Genomic DNA, 26,599 nt, shown 5'->3' on the forward strand with positions numbered 1-26,599 from the left:
CCATTTCCCTGATGATTAGTGATGTTGATAATTTTTCTTTCATATGATGTTGGTTATTTCCATGTTTTCTTTTAAGAAGAGTCTTTTCAGATCCTTTACTCATTTTAAAAATTTGTTTATTTGGGTTTATTCTTTTTAGGCTATTGAATTGTTTGAGTTTCTTGAACATTCTGGTTATTAATCCCCTGTCAGATGCATAGTATACAAATATTTTCTATTATTCTGTAAATTATCTCTGCACTGTGTTGTTTCCTTTGCTGTGTAGAAGCTTTTTAGCGTGATGTAATACCATGTGTCCATTTTTGCTTTTGTTGCCTTTACTTTGGAGTTCTTGCCCAAGCATCTTTGCTCAGATTGATGTCTTGCAGCATTTCTCCAGTGTTTTCTTCTATTATTTTCATAGTTTTGGGTCTTACATTTAAGTCTTCAATCCATTTTGAGGCGAATTTTGCATATGGTGAAAGACGGGGATCTAGTTTCTTTCTTCTGTATATAAGTAACCAGTTTTCCCAGCATCATTATTTCTATTGTGAATAATGCTGCGATGAATAGTGCATGCATGTGTCTTTGTGGTAGGACAACTTATATTCCTTTGATTGCTGGGTCAATAGTAATTCTGTTTTAAGTTACTTGAGGAATTGCCACACTGCTTTACACAATAGCTGAACTAATTTACATTCCCTCCAGCGGTATGTAAGCATTCTCTTTTCTCCACAATCTCACCAGCATGTTCTTTTTTTTGAGTTTTTAGTAATAGCCATTCCGATTGGTGTGAGATGGCATCTCACTGCGGTTTTAATTTGCATTTCTCTAATGATTAGTGATGTTGACTATTTTTTTCATATGGCTGTTGGCCACATGTATGTTCTCTTTTGAAAACTGTCTGGTCATGTCCTTTGCCCACTTTTTTAATGGCATTGTTTTTCACTTGTAAATTTACTTAAGTTCCTTATAAATTCTGGATATTAGATATTTGTCGTATGCATAATTTGAAATATTTTCTCCTGTTTTATAAGTTGCCTGTTTACCGTATTGGTAGTTTCTTTTGCTGTGCAAAAGCTGTTTAGCTTAATTAGGTCCCATTTGTCAATTTTTGTTTTGGTTGCCATTGCTTATTGTGTCTTTGTCTTAAAATATTTGTCTGTGCCTATATCCTGAATGATATTTCCTCAGTTGTCTTCCAGGATTTTTATAGTTTGGGGTTTCACATTTAAGACTTTAGTCTATCTTGGGTTAATTTTTCGATATGGTGCAAGGAAGGAGTCCAGTTTCAATCTTCTGCATATGACTAGTCAGTTATCCCAGCAACATTTACTGAATAGAAAGTTCTTTCCCCATTGCTTATTTTTGTCGATGTTGTCTAAGATCAGATAGTTGTAGGTGTCTGGCATTATTTCTGGGTTCTCTATTTTGTTTCATTTGTCTTGCGTCAGTTTTTATACCAGTTCTATTCTGGGCCGTTTTGGTTACTGTAGCCCTGTAGTACAGTTTGAAGTTGGTTAATGTGATTTCTCCAACTTTGTTCTTTTGCTTAAGATTGCCTTGGATATTTGGGCTGCTTTTTGGTTTCATATATATTTTATAATTTTTTTTTCTAATTCTATGAAGAATGTCAATGGTAGTTTGGTAGGAATAGCATTGAATCTGTACATTGCTTTGGGCAGTATGTCTATTTTAACTATACTGAGTCTTCTCATCCATGAACATGGAATGTTTTTCCATTTGTTTGTGTCATCTCTGACTTCTTTTAGCAGTGTTTTGTGATTCACACCTTTGGCTAACCAGGGTGAAGAGCTTTGAACAGGATTAAAGCATGCAGACTGCACTTGAGTTAACACTATTTTTCTCTCAGAGTCATGCTAAACTTTCCATTTTGGGGAAGTATAAATGCTATTAGTCATCTTCATTTTGGGGATCAACAAGGATTTCCTCTGTCTACATCTTGTTCTGAAAGATAAACAAAAGCTTGAGGCATATGTATCAGTACATAAACCACAGCATGAAAACCCCCAATATATACCCAGTCTGTATTTGTCTTTTGCTGTACATATCACATTCCAGATAATACCTTGGTAAAGTATTTCATATCCTGAGTAAGTAGTACAGCCCAGCCTGTTGTATTCATATAGACACAGATTATCTTCCATAGGCAAGATGGATAAAGATTCTGGTTTCTCTTCTTGGATCCCATCCTTTTTTCCAAACGGCAAATCCATTACAATAATTTCCACAGAGCCAGTTCTCAATGGCTTACTTCAGATATCCCATTGACCAGCCTCTATGGGCAAACCCCAGGATGGTTTGCCTTCTTTAATTTGTCTTCTCTTGGTCAATAAAGACTCTATGTTATTTGCTGCCTTATTCACAGCCAGTGGATTATTATCACCAGCAATATGGTAGTAGTCAGATTACTCCATAGCTCCCTGCGTTGGTATTGCCCCTCTTCCACAAATTGAATTGACTATTATATCATAAGACAGAGGATCACAGATCCAGATCCTATTATAAGCAAGAGTTGATCTAACAGTAATAGGTCCAAAATGTATGGTATTACTTCAGTGGAGACTCTCTTCAGTAAATGCAATGTCCACAATAATTTCATTATCATGGATGTTTAAAAAAACTTTCATGTCAAAGTTGGTCATATCAGCCTTCCACTTAAAATAATCTTGAACAGCACCCTCAAAATGTTCTGTGGCCTCATTTGGGGTAAAGCAATATTTTCTCCTGCCCTGTTGCATGTGACTCTAAACTGTAGCTCTTGAGGCTCAGGTTCATATTTTGAGCTTTCGTTAGTGTCATCTTTGCAAGATGCCAAACAATCACCTATTAATATTGATATCTCCTCTATTGGTAGCTGGAGTTTCATAGTAATTGAAGATATGTGAATCTAAACCGTTGTTAGTGAATCTTTTTTAACATCTCTCTCATCTATTTTGACTTCTTGCCCATTTCAATCTTACTTCACTTAAATTCTAATTTATCTTTTTTGTCATATTTTTTTCCTTAGGACTGGCATTAATTTTTCATACTTTTAAAGGGTTTGACCATATGAGTTTTCTGGCCAAGTCTTCAAAAAAATCCTTTAGAACTTCATCTATTGTTTATTTGAACTGGTAATCTTGAAACTCCTGAACAACCACAAATGAGATATCAGTTGACCTCAGACAATAAATTTCTGAGGTCACTTTCTGTCACTTCCACAGACTTCTGGTTCTCATGAAAGTTTACATCTAGGAATTGGTTAGGGGTTTCTTCAATATAAGACATGTTGGCAGTGCTTCCAAGATCCCTAACACTGTCCCAGACTCGGATGCATGGATGGACATGATGAGAGATGTGGGAAATATTAGTTACCAGTGCAGGCCCTTTCAACTCCTGGGATTGCTTTATTAATACTTTTCAGACTGATTTGTTAGCACATATATATGCTACCAATTTTTGTATGTTGATTTTGCACCCTGCAACTCTACTGATTCATCTATTATTTGTAATATTTTGGTGGAGTTTTTAGGTTTTTCTAAATACAAGATAATGTCATTTGTAAGTGAAGAAAATTTGATTTCTTCCTTTCTAATATTGATGTCATGATTTTTTTTTCTCTTGCCTAATTGCTCTGGCTAGAACTTCCTGGACTATATTGAATAAAAGCAGTGAAAGTGGGGATTCTTTTTCTTGTTCCAAATCTTAGAAGAAAGGTTTTCATTTTTCTCATTACCTGTTCTGCCATTCTCATTTTCTATTTCTCAATAGTATGATATTCGTTGTGGGTTTGTCCTGCGTAGCTTTTATCATGTTAAGTTCAATTTTTGAAAGATTTTATAATATGGGAATGTTGAATTTCATTGAATGCTTTTTCAGCATCTATTGAAATAATCATATTTTTTTAATCTTTGATTCTGGTGATGTGATGTGTCATTTTTATTGACTTGCATATGTTAAACTATTCTTGTCTCCTAGAGATCAATCCTACTTAATCATGGTGAATGAACTTTTTCATGTGTTGCTGAATTCTGTTTGTTAGTATTTTGTTACTAATTTTTGCATCTAGGTTCATCACAGATACTGGCCTATCATTTTCTTTTTTTTGTCGTGTTTTGATATTAGGATGATTCTTGCCTTTTAGAATGAGATTGGAAATATTATCTTCTCATTTTTTTTCAAATAGTTTGAATGTCATAAGGGTTTTTTTAGTAGCATTCAGCAGTGAATTCATCAGGTCTTCTATTTTCTTTGGTGGAAAATTATTTTATTGCTGCTTCAATCTCATTGCTGCTTTTAGATCTGTTCAGATTTCTTATTTCTTCATGGTTCAATCATTATATGTTGTGTGTGTCCAGGAGTTTATCCCATTTTTTCCAGGTTTTTCAATTTGTTGATATAAGTTGTTCCTAACAGTCTCTAATGATCTTTTGAATTTCTATGGTGTGAGTTGTAATGTTTCCTTTCTTGGCTCTGATTTGATTTATTTTGATTTTCTCTCCTTTTTTACTTAATTAGCCTAGCTAATCATTTGTTGATTTTGTTTTTCTTTTCAGAAAAGCAACTTTTTCATTTGTTGACCTTTTGTGTTTTTATTAGTCTCAATTTCCTTCATTTCTGCTCTGATCTTCATTATTTATTTTCTTGTACTACTTTTAGCTTTGGTTTTTTCTTGTTTTTGTAGTTCCCTTAGTTCCCTCAGGTGCAGTGTTACATTGTTTATTTGGGGTCTATTTTGTGAGATATGCATTTATTGCTATAAGCATTTTTCTTAGTACTGCTTTTACTATATCTCATAGATTTTTGTATGTTGTGTTTCCATTTTCATTTTTCTTAAAAAGTATTTTAATTTTCTTCTTAATTTATTTATTGATCCATTGGTTATTCAGGAGCAGGTTGTTTAATTTTCACATAGTTGCATAGTTTTCAAAGTTTCTTTTTTTTTTTTTTAAATTTATAATTTTATATCACTGTGGTTAGAAAAGATTCTTGATATGATTTCACCTTTTATTCAAAGTTGTTGTGACTTCTTTTATGGCCTAAAATATGGTTTATCCTGAAGAATGTTCTATGTGCTAATGAGAAGAATGTGTATTCTACAACAGTTGGATACAATACTTTGTAAATGTCTTTTAGGTTCATTTGGTTTAGAGTGTAGTTTAACTCTGATGTTTTTATGTTGATTTTATGCCTGGATGATCTGTCTATTGCTAAAACTAGGGTGTTGATGTCCACTACTATTATTGGATAACAGTCTATTTCACCCTTTAGATGTATTAATATTAGCTTTACATACTTGGGTGCATATATATTTACTATTGTTATATCGTCATGCTGAATTGACCTCCTTTTTTTTTTTTTGTTACAGTTTTTGACTTAAAGTCCATTTAGTAGAGACTCTTATAAGTATAGTTATTCCTGCTATTATTTTTTTCCATTTACATGGAAAATCTGTTCTTCCCTTCACTTAAAGTCTAGTATGTTTTCATAGGTAGAGTGAGTTTCTTTTAGGCAGCATATAGTTGGGCCTTGTTTTTAAACCCACTCAGCCACTCTGTGTTTTAATTGAACAATTTAGTCAATTTACATTAAATGTTATTAAGATTTTATACATCTCTTGCTTTCTACTTTGGAAATTGTTGAATAAATGGTTTGAAATTAAGGAGGATTATAATTTGAGTTTATTTTAATTCATTTTGAAATATATTTAGAAATATCACATCTATTAATTTAAAAAAATATTGTAATCTATTATTGGCAACATATTAGCAAATGCATTATTGTTTATCATAATCTATATTCCAGAGTAATGCAATAAATAAGGAATAATTTTTATGGTAAATAGGAAAAAGCAAAAGAAAAAATGTTTCTGAAAGTTTAGTAAAAATAAATTTTAGAATTTAAGAAAAATAGCCATGTTTGGAAACTATTGATCCATGCTTTCAGAATTTATTTAGGTTGCTAATTGATTTTTTAAGTCAATAAACATTTTTTGATCATGTTATGTGTAAATTAGACCCTGAAGATACAATACCAGGCATGTTCACTACTTTCAAGAAGTTTATAATACAAGGACAAAAATCTGTGCATACCATATAGCGATTCACAGAATTGGAAGAATAAGTGAAAAGTCCCTAAAACTGAGCAGATGTTAAGAAGAATAGCTTATTGTCATATGAGGGCATTATTTTGAACTTCCAGTAATAAATGGGAGTGAAAATTATAATTTGGCCTGCATATAATATAAGGAGGTGAGTTAACTATTAGGGAGTTTTATTTATAATTATTCTGATTACCCAGTGAGTTATAAAACATCAGGGTTGTTTCTAAATATATATTTAATCTATTAGATTATGTTGACACATGAATAGTACTTCTTTATGAGTTTAAAAATATGCAAAACATTAAACACAGATGTGGATAAGAGTAAAATAAAAGTGGATGATTGGTGGATCACGTCATCCCTGAAAATTGGATACTAAGGATCTTTTGTAACTTTAAAAAATATTTTCCCTCCATAAATAGAAGAATCTTCCATGTCAGTTCAATTCCATAATTTATAAATGAGATAATCTGCAAAATTTCAGTACTTTTCAGCAGTAAATATGTTTCACATTTTTTCTAACACATTGCTTCACTTCCATATTAAGTGGATTACAGACCAGTTGTGGTGGTCCATGCCTGTAATCCCAGCACTTTGGGAGGCCAAGGCAGGCAAATCACGAAGTCAGGAGATTGAGACCATCCTGGCCAACATGGTGAAACCCCGCCTCTATTAAAAATACAAAAATTAGCTGGGGGTGGTGGTGTACGGGTAATCCCAGCTACTCAGAAGGCTGAGGCAGGAGAATCACTTGAATGCAAGAAGCGGAGGCTGCAGTGAGCTGAGATTGTGCTACTGCACTCCAGCCTGGTGACAGAGTAAGACTCCATCTCTAAAAAATATAATAAAAATTATAATAATAATAAGTGAGTTATGAACATATTTTCAATAACATTATCATAATACTTATTGAATGAACACACAGGTAACTTGAATCAAGAGATTTTAATCTACTCTTGTTTCCTCATGCCTGGGTTTTCACTGCTGTTTGAGACTGGCCCCACTCCTTCAACTGTACTCTTCATTAACTTTATCTGAGAAGTCTTTCTTTCTTGCTCCCCACTTGAGATATTGAGACACAACTACAACATTCGATTTGCTGGGCTTCTTCTTAGCATTAATCCCCTCTGAATGTAGTTATACAATTCAGTTAGTTTTCTGTCATCATGTCTTTGCAATCGTACTGACAAAGAGATTACTAAAAGTAAAACTAATATTGCCCATTATCTGTCTTGACATCCAAATTCCTTAAAGATATTTCTTTAAGAAAACACCATATTCTTTTATTCCAGAGGATATTTGTGTGTTTTTGAATACAGCAGTTTCTACATATTACAAATTAAACTAAAATATAGATGTAATATCCATTGTAAAAAATATCTGAGCTTTATCAGAGCTGATAAAAAGAGGTTAAAACCTTGAAAAATATCATAAATTCAATGCCATTATATTGTGTTTTATAACAGAAATCTCATTTAAATTGTTAAAAGAAGACTTGATAATTTATCTTTTCCCTATTAGGCTCAGTGCATTTTGGTAGATGAAGTTTAGAAAGAGGAAGGGAGCTCAGACTTAATAGTTGGAGCCAACTAATGTACTGCCATTCTAGTCATTATGTTAAGATACTAGTGACAGAGTATTCAATCTGTGTGTTATTAGTAGTAGTATTGGCAATGAGAAAGTGTAAAGCAATAATTCTCAGCTGTGGTAATACAGGCACAGCAGCCTTCAGAGCTACCTCATATATGGTTCTCACATTCCCCTAAATTACCTTAACCTATAAATCACTTTTATTCATCACTTTTTTCCCATGAATCCCTGGGAAAAGCTTTGAAGAACATCCTACTACTGGGGTGAAGACAAAGCCTGGGCTGTCCCAGGCAGTTCCTTTCTAACTCAAGATGTCACATTTCTTAGGAGGCATAGGAATAAGACCTTGGTACTGGCCGGGCACGGTGGCTCAAGCCTGTAATCCCAGCACTTTGGGAGGCCGAGATGGGCGGATCACGAGGTCAGGAGATCGAGACCATCCTGGCTAACACGGTGAAACCCCGTCACTATTAAGAAATACAAAAAACTAGCCGGGCGAGGTGGCAGGCACCTGTAGTCCCAGCTACTCGGGAGGCTGAGGCCGGAGAATGGCGTGAAGTGAACCCAGGAGGCGGATCTTGCAGTGAGCTGAGATCCAGCCACTGCACTCCAGCCTGGGCGACAGAGCGAGACTCCGTCTCAAAAAAAAAAAAAAATAAAAAAGACCTTGGTACTTTCAGGCAGTTCCACCCTATCTCAGAATATTGCATTCCCTGCACATTCTACAGTTATTCTTGAGAAGTACAATCATAAAATCATAAATAATTGGATGGGTTCAAGGCTACCTAAAGAATGGTCCTACAGTTGAGAGTAGAATAATAGCTTTCAGAAACTGTTGGGGAAGAGGGTGTATAAGGAAAGCGGAGATACTAGTCAGAGGGTACAAAGTATTAGTTAGACTGACAAGAGGAAAATGTTCTAGTGATCTACTGCACAGCATGGTAATTATATTTTTTTTAAATTTATTTTTATTTTATTTTATGTTTTTTGAGATGGAGTCTCGCTGTGCCCAGACTGGAGTGCAGTGGCCGGATCTCAGCTCACTGCAAGCTCCGCCTCCTGGGTTCACACCATTCTCCTGCCTCAGCCTCCCAAGTAGCTGGGACCACAGGCACCCACCACCACGCCCGGCTAGTTTTTTGTATTTTTTAGTAGAGATGGGGTTTCACTGTGTTAGCCAGGATGGTCTCGATCTCCTGACCTTGTGATCCACCCATCTGGGCCTCCCAAAGTGCTGGGATTACAGGCTTGAGCCACCGCGCCAGGCCTAATTATATTTAATAATAATAATATAGTGTATATTTTAAAATTACTAAAAAAGTAGATTTTTGTTGGAGTGATCAGACTCAACACCAGACCCTGGGGGCAAAGAAGTCTGGCAGAGTCAAAGGAATGAGAGAAAGACAGTTTGAGAGAGAAAGTGGGACCAGAGGGCCATCGCGAGTTTGCAGACTGCGAAGGCTCTGAACTCTGGGAGCCCAAGGTATTTATTGGTGATCAAACAAAGAACAGGTGGTGAGGATGTAGGAGTTGAAAGGAAATGGTGTATCAAGTGAATGAGAAACATATGGCTACTTGAGATGATGGGAGTGCTAGAAGCAAGGAGCCAGCAAGTCTAGCAGACATGCAAGCCCTGCCTCAGTTTCTCTCCCAACACTCAGCTTTTCTCCCAACAATTTTAAATGTTTTACCAACAAATAAATAATGATAATGAATATTGTAATTAACCAGATTTAAGCATTCTACAATATATATGTATGTTATAACATTATTTTAAAATATTTACAATTATTATTTGTCAATTAAAAATAAAATTAAAAAAGAAAATATGGTAATATGGTAGAAATGAAAAAGTAAACCATACTGACATGATATCTGTCTTTAAGTAACTAATTATTTTCTATAGAAATATATATACAAAGACTTAATTACATTTGTGATAAACGCAATGAGATTATACCATACAATAGGCAGGGATTATATTCTTGGGAGTTAGACTTCTCTAAGAAGGTGATTTATTAGTTGAGATAAGAAAAACAAGTAGGAATTAGATATAAAGAATAGAAGGTGATAAAAATTAGGTTTAAAAAAGGAAAGCTGGTTGTTCTGTGGATGAAAGAAGTTTAGTATGTTTTTAAAACTGAGAGAAAATGGGATGGCTTTATTGTAAATATCTTGAAGACAGTGGTTCACTACAGCTTGAAGAGGTGATCACAGGCAAATTCCTACAAGACCTTATTCTCCAATCAATTGAATGTCATTATTCTTTTGGGTATATACCCAATAATGAGATTGCTGTACCTGGGCGATGAAATATGTACACCAAACTAACGGTGTACAATTTATCTATGGAATCAATCTGAACAAAAATTTGAGTGTCATTAAGGAGTTCTTTTTTTAAAATCAGGTTTGTGATCTGATCAAAATTCTATTGAAGACATCTTTGACTGCTGTGGGCATTAGGGAGTGGCAACAAAAGTGGAAGCAGATAGACTTGCACTACCGCATAGCCCCTTGTAGCAATCAGCCAGAAATCAGAAGCTCCTCTGTGCTCATACATGAAGGGCTTAAATGGAAAGAAGTACAGGTTTACTCAATCATTGCTGGAGCAAAGAGGAGCAAAGTCATCACTCATGTTTTCAGTCTGCAACAACAACACGGTTGCTCTCGTGGTTCTCAGAAATTATTGTAAATCTTAAATTTCAGAGCTCCCAAATATCTCAATCTGAATCATCAATATAAATGCTCTCGTCAAGTCTGATGTGAAGTCATAGTGAACCCCACTTCTGCAACTGCCTCCAAACGATGATGACCTCTATTTCTCTTCTTACTTCTAAATCTCTCTCTTCTGACTTCTAAATCTTTTGTGAATGCCTCCCATAAACTGACTTTGTCTAGAACTACAGAAGAAAGGACTCTGGGAAATGAAGTTTTCAGCTTTACCCATGAAAGTCATAGGATATCTCAGGGGAGAGGTCGAGGCGATGATGAATTGACAACAGGCAATATAAGAAAACCCACCCCTTTATCAGTGGAGGGTTCATACACACCCCTTTTGCCAATTTAAAATTCTCGAGTAACAGCAGTTATAAAATCATTCTTCAGCCTTACACGAGGCAACTATTTCCTGTCTCTTTTATGGGATGTTATCCATTTTCTATAGTAAAGACTTGATCATTCTCTCCTTCCAAAAAGGAAGAGTATTGCTCTGTATATCATAATACGCATCTTGGAGTGACATTCACTCCTTTTCTAGTGATGTCTCAAGATTTTTTGATACAATGTAACATAAATACTAAATTATGTGATATCTTATCTTGGATTCTCTCTAAAAGCAGAGGTTAAGAGAAAGATTTGGCAGTAAGTAATTTGTTTGGGATATGCTCTAAGGAAGTAAGAATGAGGCTTCTAGGAGAATGAGATAGAGGAGAAGAAAAACAAAATGTGTGTCACTGAGCTAGAAGCTACTGTGGAGAACGGGAATCACTCTCAATGGACACTCTCAGTGTCAGTGTAGATTTAATTAAAGACTCTGCCGTGGATAAAAGACTAGCATATTTTCCCACTAATTCCCATTCTCCAATTATTGAGAATAAATTTCCCTCTCTGAAAGGCAATAACGTCCTTGTATTTCCCAACGGGCCCGTTTGTGGGCCAGGTGACTTCAGAAAAAAAGTCTTTAAAGCACAACAGTGAAGAAAATGGGCAGAAGCTTGAGGTGAGGTGCTTTAGCCTGCACAGGAACTTGCTAACACAGCAGAGGGAATTAGAGACCTGGGCAGAGAGTATATTGTCAAGGCACTAAAGATTCTGACACACACCACATGGACCACTCACAGCCGTTCATATCTCACACTATATCAACCCAATCACCAACTTCCTCTTCCAGTCAAGACAGAGTAACAGAGACCATATTCCTGATTCTACTTGAAACAAACCAAGAAACAAATGGACAAAATATGAAGCAACAGCAGGCAATAAAGGGCAGTGATCCATGGGAGAGAGATTAGGTGAGACCTATGATTGCTACAACTTACTGGCTGCAGAAAATTTCCAGGACATGAGACAGGAAGGAGAAGAACCCAGGCACAATCCTGAACACTCTGTGAGCTAAGCAGATCAAGCTGTGAGCCTGGGAAAGTCAAGGCGCCTACCTAGCATTCACAGGGAGGGATACTAGGGAGGAGAGATTTCTACAGAAAACAGACTGCAGAGATCTGTTGAGTCTCACTCAATTATTCAGTTGAGGGCTTCTTAGCACATGGGTGTAGGGAAACTGGCTGAAATTAGGGAATTCAGTGTTGATATAATGGGGTAACCATCATAAGTCTTTAAGGGTATCACTGATCTCTAAATTCCTCTGTGGGTGCAGTAATGCTTCTGATTTACTCTTCCATCTGGGGAATGAAATGTCAGGTGCTGCTTCACTTAGCTCGTCTGGACATAACTGTCACAAGTTAGGGATCCTTGTGAGAGTTTAGCCAATTGCTAAGCAGACTAATACCAGTTATACATCTAAGAAAAAGGTAAATAGCCAGAGGGTAAGACCACTGGCCCATTGAACCTATTGTGAGATGTACTAGAACTAGGAATCTGTTTATCACCTGACCTTCTTAAATCCTAAATCAAACAGGTCAGGAGCAAGGAGTGCTATGATAACATTTTGGAGACCTTGGTATCTGTGTCCATTCATCAAAAAAACACAGGTATTATTCTTTTTCTAATGGACAGTAGTCAGGTAAACAGTCAAGTCACAATTTTCTAGAATACATTAGAGGAATGTTTATTGTACAAGAGTTTCTTGAAATAATAATCCTTTACAGGTGATAAATGGTAGTGATCATGATTTTTCTATTGAAGCAACAATAACAGATACTGAGTTTCTTTTGCTTGTATAAGTTAAACAATAACATGTCTATCAATATCTATCTTACCCTCAGAGCACTATAGTGTACTAGTAATCACTATGGATCATTGTGGACCGTGGCACCTTGGTTGCTACCCCGGCAGTTTCTCTTTGGAATATTATTCTAATTCTTCTCTGATAGGTAAGTGTATAAGATATGCATCAGGTAAGTGTGTCTAAGGCCCTCCAGGCAAGAGGAGGCTTCTGTCTTTCAGCAATGAGGTCTGTGTTTTTTGTACCAGCACTAAGAGTTTCAGGGGATCTGTGGATTCAAATGACTCACACGCAGTGATCCAAGTCTGTCCCTCGTTCCCTACCAGACCCTAGTTTCATTTTACAAGATCTGTCAAACCTCTATGTTTTAAAAAAAATTTATGATTCTTTATCATTATGGTTAAATCTGCAGGCTGATTTGTAGTACTCTGCTCTATGACTGCCAAAGTTGAATGTCTCATTAAACTCTGCCACGGAGGCCTTCTGGCTTCCACAACATGCCTTGAGTTGCTATTTGGCCCACAGAAACCGTTTTATTTAAGACTTTCAAGGCACACAGAAGCCAGTCAACCACTAAATCTTCATAATTACTAGTTGCTGCATTCTGTTCAAGTGCGAAAAGTAAAGTATAACACAATCATTCCTCTTCCACCTGTGCCTCATCCCAGTCCTTCAAAAATTATAATATCGGGTTCATTATGCTGTGGTAGGCCCTGTGTTAATACTACCCTACTTTCCTTCAGCAACAAGAATTGTTGCCAACTGACAGATAAATATCACACATTGTGGGTCTCTGGGGCCACTCTGCTATAATTGACTTTGTTTAGTAACTTCTGGAAAACAAAATCTGTCAATTGCTTCTGTAGAATCTTTGTTCCAACAAGTGACTTATTGAAATAGAAGTCTAAAGGTTAATTGGTGACAGAAGGGTATGTGACAGCCTTAAGAGCTCAACATTTTGTTGTTTTTCAAACACATCTCTTTTCTTTTTTTTTTTTGACTTGTGGCCTTTTTATTTATGTATTTATTTATGTATCTATTTATTTTTTATTATGCTTTAAGTTCTAGGGTACATGTGCACCACGTGCAGGTTTGTTACATATGTATACATGTGCCATGTTGGTGTGCTGCACCTGTTAACTCGTCATTTACATTGGGTATATCTCCTAATGCTATCCCTCCCCCTCCCCTCACCCCACAACAGGCCCCAGTGTGTGATGTTCCCCTTCCTGTGTCCACGTGTTCTCATTGTTCCAATTCCCACCTATGAGTGAGAACATGCGGTGTTCGGTTTTCTGTTCTTGCGATAGTTTGCTGAGAATGATGGTTTCCAGCTGCATCCATATCCCTGCAAAGGACATGAACTCATCCTTTTTTGTGGCTGTATAGTATTCCGTAGAAAACACATCTCTTTTCCTTTCCTCTTTCTCTCAACTGTTATCAACCTGTTTACTGTCCTTAATTGCATAATCATATAGTCGTCTTATTTGCATTATATTTCCTTTCACATATGTTTCATAGCTCACTTATACAAATTATATATGATGTCTTCAGAAAAAATGCCATATTCTGGAGACGAAGGTTTATGAACTAATTTCTAATATATAGTAAAATTATAGATCATGATTCATGTAACAAAACACAATTACAATAAATAACAACTCTGTACATATTTACTCTTTATCCATGAAATTCCTGATTCAGATGTATTGTATCTAAGGTATTGTATTGTATGTAAGGTATTGTATGTAAGGTAAACATACTTTTATGTACTTATATAATACATACTTATATACTTATATTTCAGGTTATAGTGAATGAAAGTATATTTATTTTATGCATTTGTATGTGGCTTACTTTTTAATAAAATGTAAAGATCCACAATGGTTTTCTCCTTTTATTTATTTATTTATTTTTTGAGACTGAGTCTCACTTTGTTGCCCAGGATGAAGTGCAGTGGCACAATCTCAACTCACTGCAACCTCCGCCTCCCAGGTTCAAGCAATTCTCTTGCCTCAGCCTCCCAAGTAGCTGGGACTACAGGTGTGCACTACCACGCCCAGCTAATTTTTGTGTTTTTAGTAGACATGGGATTTCGCCGTGTTAGCTAGGCTGATTACTCAAATGATCTGCCCACCTTGGCCTCCCAAAGTGCTAGGATAACAGGTGTGAACCATCGTCCCCAGCTTAGTTTTCTACTTTGTATACATTTAATACAAAATAGCTGTATTCCATTGTCTATGAATATTTTGAATAAAGATATATTTTTATTTTTTAAAAAACTCACTTTTACTCTACAACAAGAAAAATGTACCATATCGAGAAACTGCATTTATCAATAGCAAATACCATGAATACTTATGAGAAACATTGATTGAGATGATACATAACCTGCTAAAATTCATCATTCACATTTTGTGAATATCACATAAATACGAATCCATTATGCTTACTATTGTGTTGTATTGTACAATTCATAATCTATAAGAAAACAAATTTTTATGATTAAATACATATATTATGTTTTGATATATATTTATGGGTATCTAAACTGAAAATAATGTGTAATAGCTTTTCCTAAAATTGTTCTGATATCTAATGCATCTAGATGCATACTGAATTAAATTAACAAATAAATCTAACTTAAAGATGAGCTATTACATCAGTCTGTGAAAATCCAAGTCTTTAAAAAAGGAAATTAGGCAGTGGCATAGAAACCTCTTTTCTTAGCTTTATGTTTCCAGTATATGTTTAGTCTAGTACATACTAATTAGAGGTGAGATGATAGGTGTTCCATTCTCTTGGAATAACATCAGAGTCAATCCATTCCCTAGGATCTGAGTCCTTACAAATATACTGTCTGCAGTCTCCCTTGATCAGAAGAGACCATTCAGCTTGCCCTTGTCTGATCTGGCATTTTTGTAGAGGACACTTTCTCTCATAGACTCTGCTCTGTTTGTTAGAAGCATAGTGAGGGAGTGTATGATGTCTCAGAGGTCATCAGATATCATTAGAGGTTCCAACAAGTTATAATTAACTTTGTGTTTAAAGAAGAGAACAACAGGGTCACCAATAATACATTCTGGGAAGGCAGCCAGGGCACTACACCATGGGAGTCATGATGCCTAAATGTAAATTGAGTAGGCTGGACTTGCAATGTATACTGATCAGAAGTGAGACAGCGATTAACGTGGCGAGGGAGAAAGGAATTTCTAATAAGGTGAGCAGATGTCTTGGAAAGACGGGAACATTAGCCTTCAGTTTAATGGTTACAGCATGTATGCTTTCAAATAGACAAGACCCTCTTCTAGAATCAGCCCCTACATATGCCAAACACTGGTTTAGACCCGAGGGTCAATAAGGCGGCTGTGTTTCCTCTGGTCAGCATGAAATTGGGTGGATAGTGAGAGTTAAAGACCATGAAATATAAAAGTCTTATGGTTTAGTCTAACCTTTTTTAAGTTTTAGGGACTAAGTCATTAAACAGTCTCCTGTAACCAGAGGATGTTTTATTTCATTTAAATCTTAGATACAAATTATATTTTAAGAAGGGAATGACTTTTTTTTTTTGCAAAACTCTACCCAAATAGTTTGAGCTCCCTTTTCTCATTTTTTTCCCACAGGACTACTCTGGGCAGTAGTGCATCAAGTGTTATTTTCATCTTTTCTAAGGAGGCAGAATGGAGTCAGTTGTTGCTACTTGAAACGACAAATCAATATTTATACAACCTTACATTTTTCCCCTTAATTTTGTACTTTTTGAATAGTCGTTTTCCTTCTTTCTATTTCCCCAGCTCTCCTTTAATAGAATCTCTGTGCTTGGCTTTTTGGCTACTGTTCCACTTTCTCCTGGTTCTCAGTGACTAAGCTGGTATATTATTGTCATATAGGATAGGATAGGCGATTTTTAATACACACATTCCGCTTCTTCATTTCAACCAGATGACCGCACTGGACAGCAATATTTAAAGGCAAGCAAACCCTCGATCTGAGGATACTTGTCATGAATATTTTGCATTGTCATTGAAAAAAATGTATTTACTCAGAAGCTGGTGTCAGAAATTCAAGGATAGTTTTGCACAGTTCTGCATTAGAGGAAACACCTCTTATCTAACCTGGAGTTATTCAGCTACCCCCAAATGGTAGCAAACTCATCTGGAATATTCCTGCCTCATCTTTAAAACATCTTTTAAATAGAAGTCTCAAATGTATGCAAAAGTAGAAAAAATTTCCATGAACCCCAGTGTACCTGCCATGCAGGTATCACTAATCCTCAGGACAAAGTTAATCTTACTTCCTCTCTACCACCATCCCCTCCTCCTCTATGGTACTATTTTGAAATTCCTGATATTAAATCAGACTTTCCATACACATTTTGACAGAATGTCTTCGTTTAATATCCACACAACAAATGCTATTTAACCGCAGATTACCATGATACTTCCTACCGTTTTATGAAATAATTAATTTTAGTTACCTAAAAATACAAAAGAAAGACCTTGTCCTAAATTAATAACATGTATATCATATAAAATAGCCACATTATGCACTTTTAAAATGACAGACTTGTCCATAAAAGGCAGTCACTATCATTTAATGCTCAGTTCCTTCTCTGCCTGAACTTTTACATACCTTCTGATGCTCACAGCAGGACACACTATGTAATTCATATCGACATTTGGGGCATCATGCAACTAAGACAGGAATGTTAACATTATATAGAAAACTATCTCCTGTTTTGACTGAACACAGAATCTGTAATTCAAATGACAGGAAAATAAACAGAGTTTACAGCCAAGTTTACATAAAGTAATTGTAGAAAACTCAAACACACCCTATCAAAAAGTCAATGTTACTGTGACTATTTCCCCCCTCTGGAGAACCATAATACCATTGTGTTTATTCTACTTGTGACAAATTGCTCACATGAATTTTCATTAGAGGGTTCAAATTTGTTTTACTCTCTGGAACATTAGCTTGAAATCAGAATTAAAAATATACAAAGATTCTTACATGCAGATATAACACAATTATGAAGAAACAAAATAAATGATGTCTTGAAGAAATGCTAATAAAAACATAATGAAGAAAAAGCCTATCGTAGATACAGTAGTGTGACTGAGACATGCCCTGCATTCTCTTGTTTTCTCATGTAAAAATCAGAGATTATCAGAAAATGAGAAAGATCCCCATTTTGTTTGTGAAGGAGTAGAGTCAGTTCTTTCTAGAACAGTATATAATAATAATGACACAAAGACAAACATAATTACAAGATTACATTTTACATTGATTAATATTGATCATGTTGAATATATAGTTTCTAGATTATTTTTAAAATATATTAAAATCCTTAAAGGAAAAAAAAACCTCATAGAATTTCTGCTCATTCAGGTTCTGACTATTTATACTGCGGTTTCTGGGGTTTCTAACCTTCCCTGACCGTACTGCATCTGAAGAGTTCACAGGATGCAGAAAAAAACGTGAACCATGGCAGAGGACCCCAGCATGAGGAATGCAAAACACACTCAGGGAGTTAACTCAGCAGCTCTCACACTGGGGGAAGAAGTCAATTAGCAACAAATTTCATATGTTTTTCCTCATGTACTCTTAGTGAAGTTAAAGACTGCTTTTAAGTAGTGACATTTTCTACTAAGGAGTGACAAATTGTTTGGGTTTTCATACAAGTCTTTCTTAAACAAAGTAACTTAGCTGTCAGAGGGCACTATAATTTTCCTTTTGCTTTGTCTCGTCTTGTTTTATTTTCATTAAAAATGTGTTGGAGCACAAAATGCAAAAGTCTAATAATAAAAGAAATCTGTAAGAAAGGTTCTATATTAGATTTAATTGCAAGGTAGTATAAATTGGATCTATCTGCTTAAAAAAGGAGAGAAAAGAAGACACTACAACAACAAAGCTATAAAAGAAAGATGATAATATTGAATAATTGAAGAAATTTGGATATAGGCTTTAAATTAGATAAGAGTTCTGAAATAGCTTTAAATTTATATGATGATTTTGTTGTGGCTATGTAGGATGATTTAATTTATTCCTTATGAGAAATGCTCCAAAGTATTTAGGGTTAAAGTGTAATAATGTCTACAACTTACACTGATATGGTAAGTCATAAAATAAACTATGTATATGCGAAAGAGAGACATATATATGTAGCAGACTGATGCAAATATTCTTGCAAACTTTCTATAAGTTTGTAGTTTTTAAAATATAGAAAAAATACTGTTTGTTTTTCAACAAAAAATGAATATTAATTAAGATAAATGAAATTATTTAATGCCATAACTTCATTCCATTTAATACTATACATGAAAAAGAATGAGGAATATATTGCAGTATAAAAAGACACACACATACATTCACACAAAGGGATAAACCTCACAAAAATAAAATTGATCAAGAAAAGCTCTGCACTAAATAGCACTGACTATATTATTTCAGTTGCATACACTTCTAAAATAAACACAACTGTTGTATCAGGACATGTCAATGTACTGGTAACTTTAAGATATAAAAATATAGAAGTAAACAAACTACCCACCTATTTATGAAAACTGAAGAATATTTCTTTAGTATTGAAACTAATTATGTTGTGGGTAAAAGCCAATAATAGGGATTTTAATTAAGAAAAACATCAGGGACTTTACAGAAATGAATAAAATAAGGAATATATAAAATGATCTTACATAGTGAACTAGTATTTGTGAGCATATGAGTGAAATATTAGATAAACCTCAAATGAATTGTGGGAAGGCAGGTGCTTAATTTGGAGAAGATGCTGTATTAGTCCATTCTTGCATTGCTACAAAGAACTACCTGAGACTGGGTAATTTATAAAGAAAGAGGATTTAATTGACTAACTGTTCCTCAGGCTGTACAGGTGGCATGGCTGGGGAGGCCTCAGGAAACTTACAATCATGATGGGAGGTCAAGGGTATGCAAGCAAGCCTTCATATGGTGGCAGGAGGGAGAAAACAATGTGGGAAGTGCTACAAACTTTTAAACAAAAGCAACCAAATCTAGTGAGAACTCACTATCATGAGGACAGCAAGGGGAAAATCTGCCTCCATGATCCAATCGCCTCCCAACAGGCTCTTCCTCTAATACTGAAGATCATAAGTCAACAGGAGACTTGGATAGGGACACAGAGCTAAATAATATCAGATGCCTAGAAGAATAAAGAGAAGAAATAGAATCCATAGAGCTACACCACTAACATTTGTATCACACTTATGCATCTTCTCCCCAGTATTGTTTTCCAATATGCCTTAGCCTTCAACTCTTTAAATGTCATAAAATGTTTGCTAGGGAGCCTCTGTTTTCCAACACATGTGTATTAGTTCATTTTCACACTGCTGGTAAAGATATATCCAAGGCTGGGAGAAAAAGAAGTTTAATTGGACTTACAGTTCCACTTGGCTGGGCAGGCCTCAAAATCATGGTGGGAGGCAAAAGGCACTTCTGATATGGTGGCGGCAAGAGAATATGAGGAAGAAGCAGAAGTGGAAACCCCTGATAAACCCATCAGATCTCATGAGACTTATTCACTATCACGAGAATAGCACAGGAAAGACCTGCCCTCATGATTCAATTACCTCCCGCTGGGTCTCGCTCACAATGCGGGGGAATTCTGGGAGATACAATTCAAGTTGAGATTTGGGTGAGGGCACAGCCAAACTGTATCAACATGTTAATTACTTCATTGTTCTTTAAATGTCTGTCAAGGCTCTTTTAAGGAGTAAAGGGATTAGGTGGGGGAAGAGAAGAGAATGTTTATGAATGCTTTACCATGATTTATCAATAGGAAATGGGAACAAACCATGCAATTCTGCTAGGCTATTATGGCATTTTATTTCAATTTCATGCAAGTTAGAAAAAAGTTATATTACCATTATAAAAATGGGGACCACTCATATTCTTAGAAAATTAGTTAACTAAAGTTACATGCCAAGTTTGAATTGCAATGTCTACCTTCTCTATATACATACTTCCATGAGAAGTAGGAGTTTGCAACGTTATCAGTATATAAAAGAGTGCTTATGTTTAATATTACTTGGGACTTTCCATTGATTAAACACTTCCCTACACATTTGATGAAGAACATAGGGAATTTCTATTACTTAGGTGTCTTTCATTTGTCCTGTTCTAGAAGCTTATTCCTACTAGGGAGATTAGCTTTGCATGGTTTGGTTCACTTTCATAGTGGGAGCCATAAATCCATCAAAACATATAAAAGAGACTGATGGCCTCCTAATTAAAGCATGAATTTATGACAGAGACACTCTTCTCAGGGTAATTCTTTATGGAGCAACAGAGTAAGCAATGCTTGTATGTTAAAATCTATTAAGAGGTTGTAACATTTATTTTAAAGGCATAAAATGAAGATATAAGGAACACATATGTAGTTACTATATTAACTCTATAGCAAAGTGGTAGTAAGACACCACATTTAGCACAAAAAGTGGGCCATTTAAACAACTACTAAGAATGGCTTTGTATTAAAAAGTTGGTGCAAAAATGATCGAAAATGATAAATGGAGCAGTGTTCTTAGTGATAGAACACAGATGTTGACTTAGAGGTGGAGTGTTTTGATCAAAGAAGCTCTATTTTGAATAACAAATTACCTATTTGTTTTAGACAGATATGAGTTAGGGAATCCATGGCAATATTTTAACTTCTTGCTTTACCATTACTTTCATCATATATATTCTCAAAAAGACTCTTTCCTGAAATATAATATAATAATCAACAAAATAATAATAATAAATGGAAAGTAAAAAAACTAAGTCTTATGAAACTGTAAGTTAATTGTAACATCATTTAACCAAGATTAAATACCATGTCATAGATGTGGGGTTAACTGAAACTGCAGTATGTGATGTGTTAATACAGCTCTAGAAAAATAGGGAAAAAAATCCACAGATACAGGTTTCTTTTTAAAATCTGATTTATACTCCTTCTATTTATTGGTAATGCCTATAATCACACCTCTATAGCCCCCTGACAAAAATAAACATTTTTAAAAAGAGGAAAAAAGTATAGTTAAAATCAGCATCAAATAAAATTATTCGACTTACCGTGATTAAATATTTAGAAAAGAATATTCTAGAACCCTAAACATTTCCCAGTTCCAAAGCCACTTTCACATTTTTTGGCATTTGTTACTTCAGCAAGCCTACTTCTGAGTGCCAATTTTTGTCATAGTCCACTCAGCTAGCTAAAACAAAATGTCGTAGACTAGGTGGCTTATAAACAACTGAAAATTCTTTTTCTCAGTTCTGGAGTCTGGAAAGTACAAAATTGTGGTTCCAGCAAATTTTGTATCTGATGAGGCCTGTTTTTTCCCAGTTCGAAAAGAACCATCTTTTACTCAGAAGATACAAAAGATACAAAGGACACAAGGCTCCCAAATGAGCTTTCTTGCGCCTCTTATGTAAGGGCACTAAATTCATCCATGAGAGCCCTGCCATCACGCCCTAATCAACTCCAGAAGTCACCACTTCCAAACACCATCACCTTGGAGATGAGATTTCAACATACGAATTTTGGAGGGGGACATAAACATTCAAGATATAGGAAGCATTGAAATGCAGTTTCCCTAAAATATGCATTTCTTGAAGTTATTAGAATGCACAAGACTGTGTGCAACTGAAATCATTGTAAGGGAATTTTTCAGCCTATTTTCACATATTCTGGTACGTTATTCTTTTATTTGTAATGTTCTTTCTATTATACAATATTCCTATTTGTTACTAAAGTACTATATAATTTGAAAAAAGTATTCAAACATGCATGCACATTTCAGTGTTCTGTATTTGTAATGTTCTCTATTTTTTTTACTTATTTATTTATCTATTGAGACAGGGTCTCACTCTGTCACACAGGCTGGAAGTGCAGTGGTGTGATCTCAGCTCACCATAACCTCTGCCTCCCAGTCTCAAGCGACCCTCCCATCTCAGCCTCCTGAGTAGTAGGATCATAGGTACATACCACCATGCTTGGCTATATTTTGTACAGACAAGGTTTCACCATGTTGCCTAGGCTGGTCCTGAACTCCTGGACTCAAGCAATCTGACTGCCTTGGCCTCCCAAAGTGCTGGGATTACAAGCGTGAGCCACCACACCTATCTTGTTTTCCATTAATTTTGAAGAAATCTGCATTGAGTGCCTTTTTAAATGATACATTTTGAATGTTATTGATTAACTCATAGAAGTTGCTCATATAGTAAGGACTTCAAAGTAAGTATCAAATTATTTGGCAAAAGAGTATAGTAGCATGATTAAAGAAAAATGGACAACAACGTGGTCCTACGTAAATTCAAAAAAATAGTAAGAAAGTGAATTTATACAGGAACACAAAGCATATTTTCTTATTTTCTGTTTTTCATTCTTTTTTGCTATCATGTAAAAATAAACCAGGTTGCTTATTTTCATTTTTCATTAATTAAAACATAAATTAATTAACTAATCTCAAAAAACGCAGTGTCAGTGTTGAATAAATGTAAGTAATGTGAAATTCAATTGAAAGTAGCCTGATTTCCAGATACCAATTTAAGTTAGTTATCTATTTATTTATTTTTCTGGTGTGTGATTATTTATAAAGTCTTCTGTGAATTAAAGGGCATAATACCACATATGAAAATTTTTTGTGCACTTTATTGTGCTCTAACCTATAAAAGAAAGACATATTTTTGAAGTTAGTTGTATATTGCATGTCTAAGAAAGGCCACGTAAAGTCCAATGAAAGAGTACTAATTATTTGATAGAGATGCATATATTCAAAATGCCTTAAAAATGAAGGTGCATTTGTTAAGTTCAACTCATATTTTTTTAAAGACTGGAAATTGTATATATTAAAGTAGGGCAATTAAATCCATTAGTGACAAAATCACTGATTACTGTAAGTCAGACAAGTAGAGCTTGTTGTAACATGAGATGTTACAGTTACATTATAGAGCTGGATAAGTGAATCCTTAGTATATCCTTTCATTTCTAAAATTGAACTTGAAATTTAATTTTTATAGTCTTAATGTAAGACATGTCCTAGAAATATTTTAAAATTCAGAAAGATAATTTATTTGTCAAATATAACATTTAAATATTCTGTGCTTAATCATACTAACAGTTCTTGTTATAAATCACATTTAGTGCAATTGGTTCACGTTTGTTTTGAATGTTGTTAGTACTACCTAGCATTGAGTGTGTTTGCATGTCTGTGGTCTGTACATGTATGTGTGTTGGAGAGGATTGGACCCCTCTTCATAGAAGAAAATTATCATAATTATTGATTGAAAATACATTCTCCTCAGTCTATGCACAATCTGCTTTTTTGTTAGTTATTTTAGTAACATAATAAGAACCTACAGAATCACCGCGTACTCCCCCACCCACAAACACACATAGACACACACAAGCTAAGGCATCGGGGCCTTGGGAATGGAGTGGAAAAGATGGATATTCCCATTTCGTCCATTTCATTCCTTGCTTCCTCATTTTACTCCATCTTTCATAAAACTATTATCTAAAAGGCAATGCTAATAGTTATCTTTACTTTTTTTGAAAATATAATTTATAGCATTAACATATATAGTTAAGTACATTTTTCTTATTTAAATTATTTTAGCTTTCTAAACAAGAGATGATTTTATACACACGTTATGATGAAATTTAAACATTACTTTGCTATAATTTATTTATCTTAAGTAACATATAATAGAGTATGGCAGAAATATAACATACTTTAAAGATACTATAGTTTAAACATCTACAGTCCTCATGAGTATCTGCGTTTTTTTTACTGTTTACTAATTCTGAACATTTCTCTCTTAAGCATTCTTATAACTGTTTCTTATAAATGAAAATCAATTTCCTTTGGAGATATGTTTAAGATTTCTTTAGAGATATGCTGAATCTCATGTTTTATGTGAATTTCCTATTTTATAAGTTAGCGCCAATTTTTTATAATCAATGTGTAAAATAGGTGGATACATGATAGAAAGATAGATTAGATAAATAGATGATAGATAGATGATAGAGAGAGAGATAGATAGATGATAGATAGATAGATAAAATAGAGTGACCATATCATTGATTGCCTAAACTGATATAGTCTTGTAAGTGAAAGGGGCTCTGTTATTAAATGTTTTAGCTAAACAAATACAAACTTGGAATTTTCTAAAATCAAACAAAGTAACAATAACCAAAAAACCCACAACAAAACAAACAACGAAGCTGGATCTGTGGCTAATTTAATTTTGGAATTATCTTTACCACATTTAGATAATGCACTTGAATATAACCTTTCATAGTATGTAAATGTTTTCTAAATCGGAGAATGATGATAATTCAAATTTCATTGGAGGAAATTGAGTTGTTATATAAAAGAACACTAAATCATTTATTCATTTATTAATTCAATATTTTTTGATAGAAAGTAAGTACTGGTTTGAATTTTTTTTTTTTTTTTTTTGAGACACAGTCTCACTCTGTCACCCAGGCTGGAGTGCAGTGATACGATTTCGGCTCACTGAACCTCTGCCTCCCAGGTTCAAGCGATTCTCCTGCCTCAGCCTCCTGAGTAGCTGGGATTACAAGCGTCTGCCACCATGCCCAGCTAATTTTCATATTTTTAGCAGAGACGGGGGGTTTCACCATGTTGGCCAGGCTGGTCTCAAACTCCTGACCTTAGGTGATCTGCCTGCCTTGGTCTCCCAAAGTGCTGGGATTACAGGTGTAAGCCACTGCGCCCGGCGTACTTTGACCATTTTTTAACTCATTCATTCTTGCAATTTTTTTCTTTAAAAGAAGATTCCAAACAGTATTTTTAATACAGGAAAAATATGAAAATATAAACGAAAAATTTTCTGCTTATTCATGGCTATTGGTAGATCTCGCTATAATCAAAGGAACAAAATCTTCAATTCTTTCTAATCATTTCTAAATTTTTATAGGGTTAAATTCTTATCTGAATTGAAGCATTAATGTTGTTTTCAATAACTAGGCTGTTCGTGTAGTTATCTCTTGTACTTTCTTCTAGAGATCATAAAGAATTCTTAGCTTTTAATTCTTAGTGTTGGATTTTCAGAACCATGTCCTTGGGGGAAAGACATTTGTATTAATCTACAGCCTCTGTCACAAGTAATTTAATGGTGATGTCGTGTACTTCCAGTTATTCTTAGCCAAATAACTACAACAAGAATATCACACTATGATTGAACTGTACAGGAAAGGCAATAAAATTATTAGTTAGGGCTACAAAGAGAAAAATATAGCACTTCATAATTTTTACAAATGTGAATATATGCTTTTGTATGTACGGTCTTAAAAGTCTATGGAAAGAAAAATAGGCAGACTGCTAGTTGCAAGGCTAGTGTGAATTCCATAATAATGCTGTATTTTCTTCAAATGCCCTTGTTCTATCAACCTGGTTTAGTCCACGTCTGTCTATCATAGAGACACATCTTTGTAACTTTTATAATTGTCAAAATAACAGGCAGTATATGAAGCATTTAAATCGAAAAAAAGCAAGCTGGTCAAGCTCTGAGTCGAAATCCTACCTTCGCCACTTTCAAACAATGTGAGTTGAGCTAGTCATATGAACTCTCTATGACTTGCTTTCTATGTATTACTATGATTTCAGAGGTTATTATAATAATTCCTACCCCACATGGTTTGGGAGTATGGCATAAACTATTTTATATAAATACACTAGTGTAATAGTAAATTTCACTATATATGAATAACTGGTAAATAGTATTCATAATGTGTTAAATTTTATTTTAAGCATATTCAATGATTTATTTAATATTCACAGTTTCACAGACATTTACGAGGAATAAAGAAGGTAAGTACATCAGGCGCGGTGGGTCATGCCTGTAATCCCAGCACTTTGGGAGGCAAAGGCCGGCAGATCATGAGGTCAGGAGTTCGAGACCAGCTTGACCAACATGGTGAAACCCCATCTCTACTAAAAATACAAAAATTAGCTGGGTGTAGTCGTGTGTGCCTGCAA

The 26,599-nt window shown here is 34.8% G+C and overlaps 1 pseudogene; it reads right to left on the reverse strand.

Annotated features, from left to right (window-relative positions):
* Positions 1–1,915: 1,915 nt before the first annotated feature.
* LOC105545481 overlaps positions 1,916–26,599 on the reverse strand; it is a 76,273-nt pseudogene continuing 51,589 nt past the window's right edge.

This window comes from Mandrillus leucophaeus, unplaced genomic scaffold, assembly GCF_000951045.1.
Source record: "Mandrillus leucophaeus isolate KB7577 unplaced genomic scaffold, Mleu.le_1.0 Scaffold33, whole genome shotgun sequence".
In the NCBI taxonomy this organism is placed as follows: Eukaryota; Metazoa; Chordata; class Mammalia; order Primates; family Cercopithecidae; genus Mandrillus; species Mandrillus leucophaeus.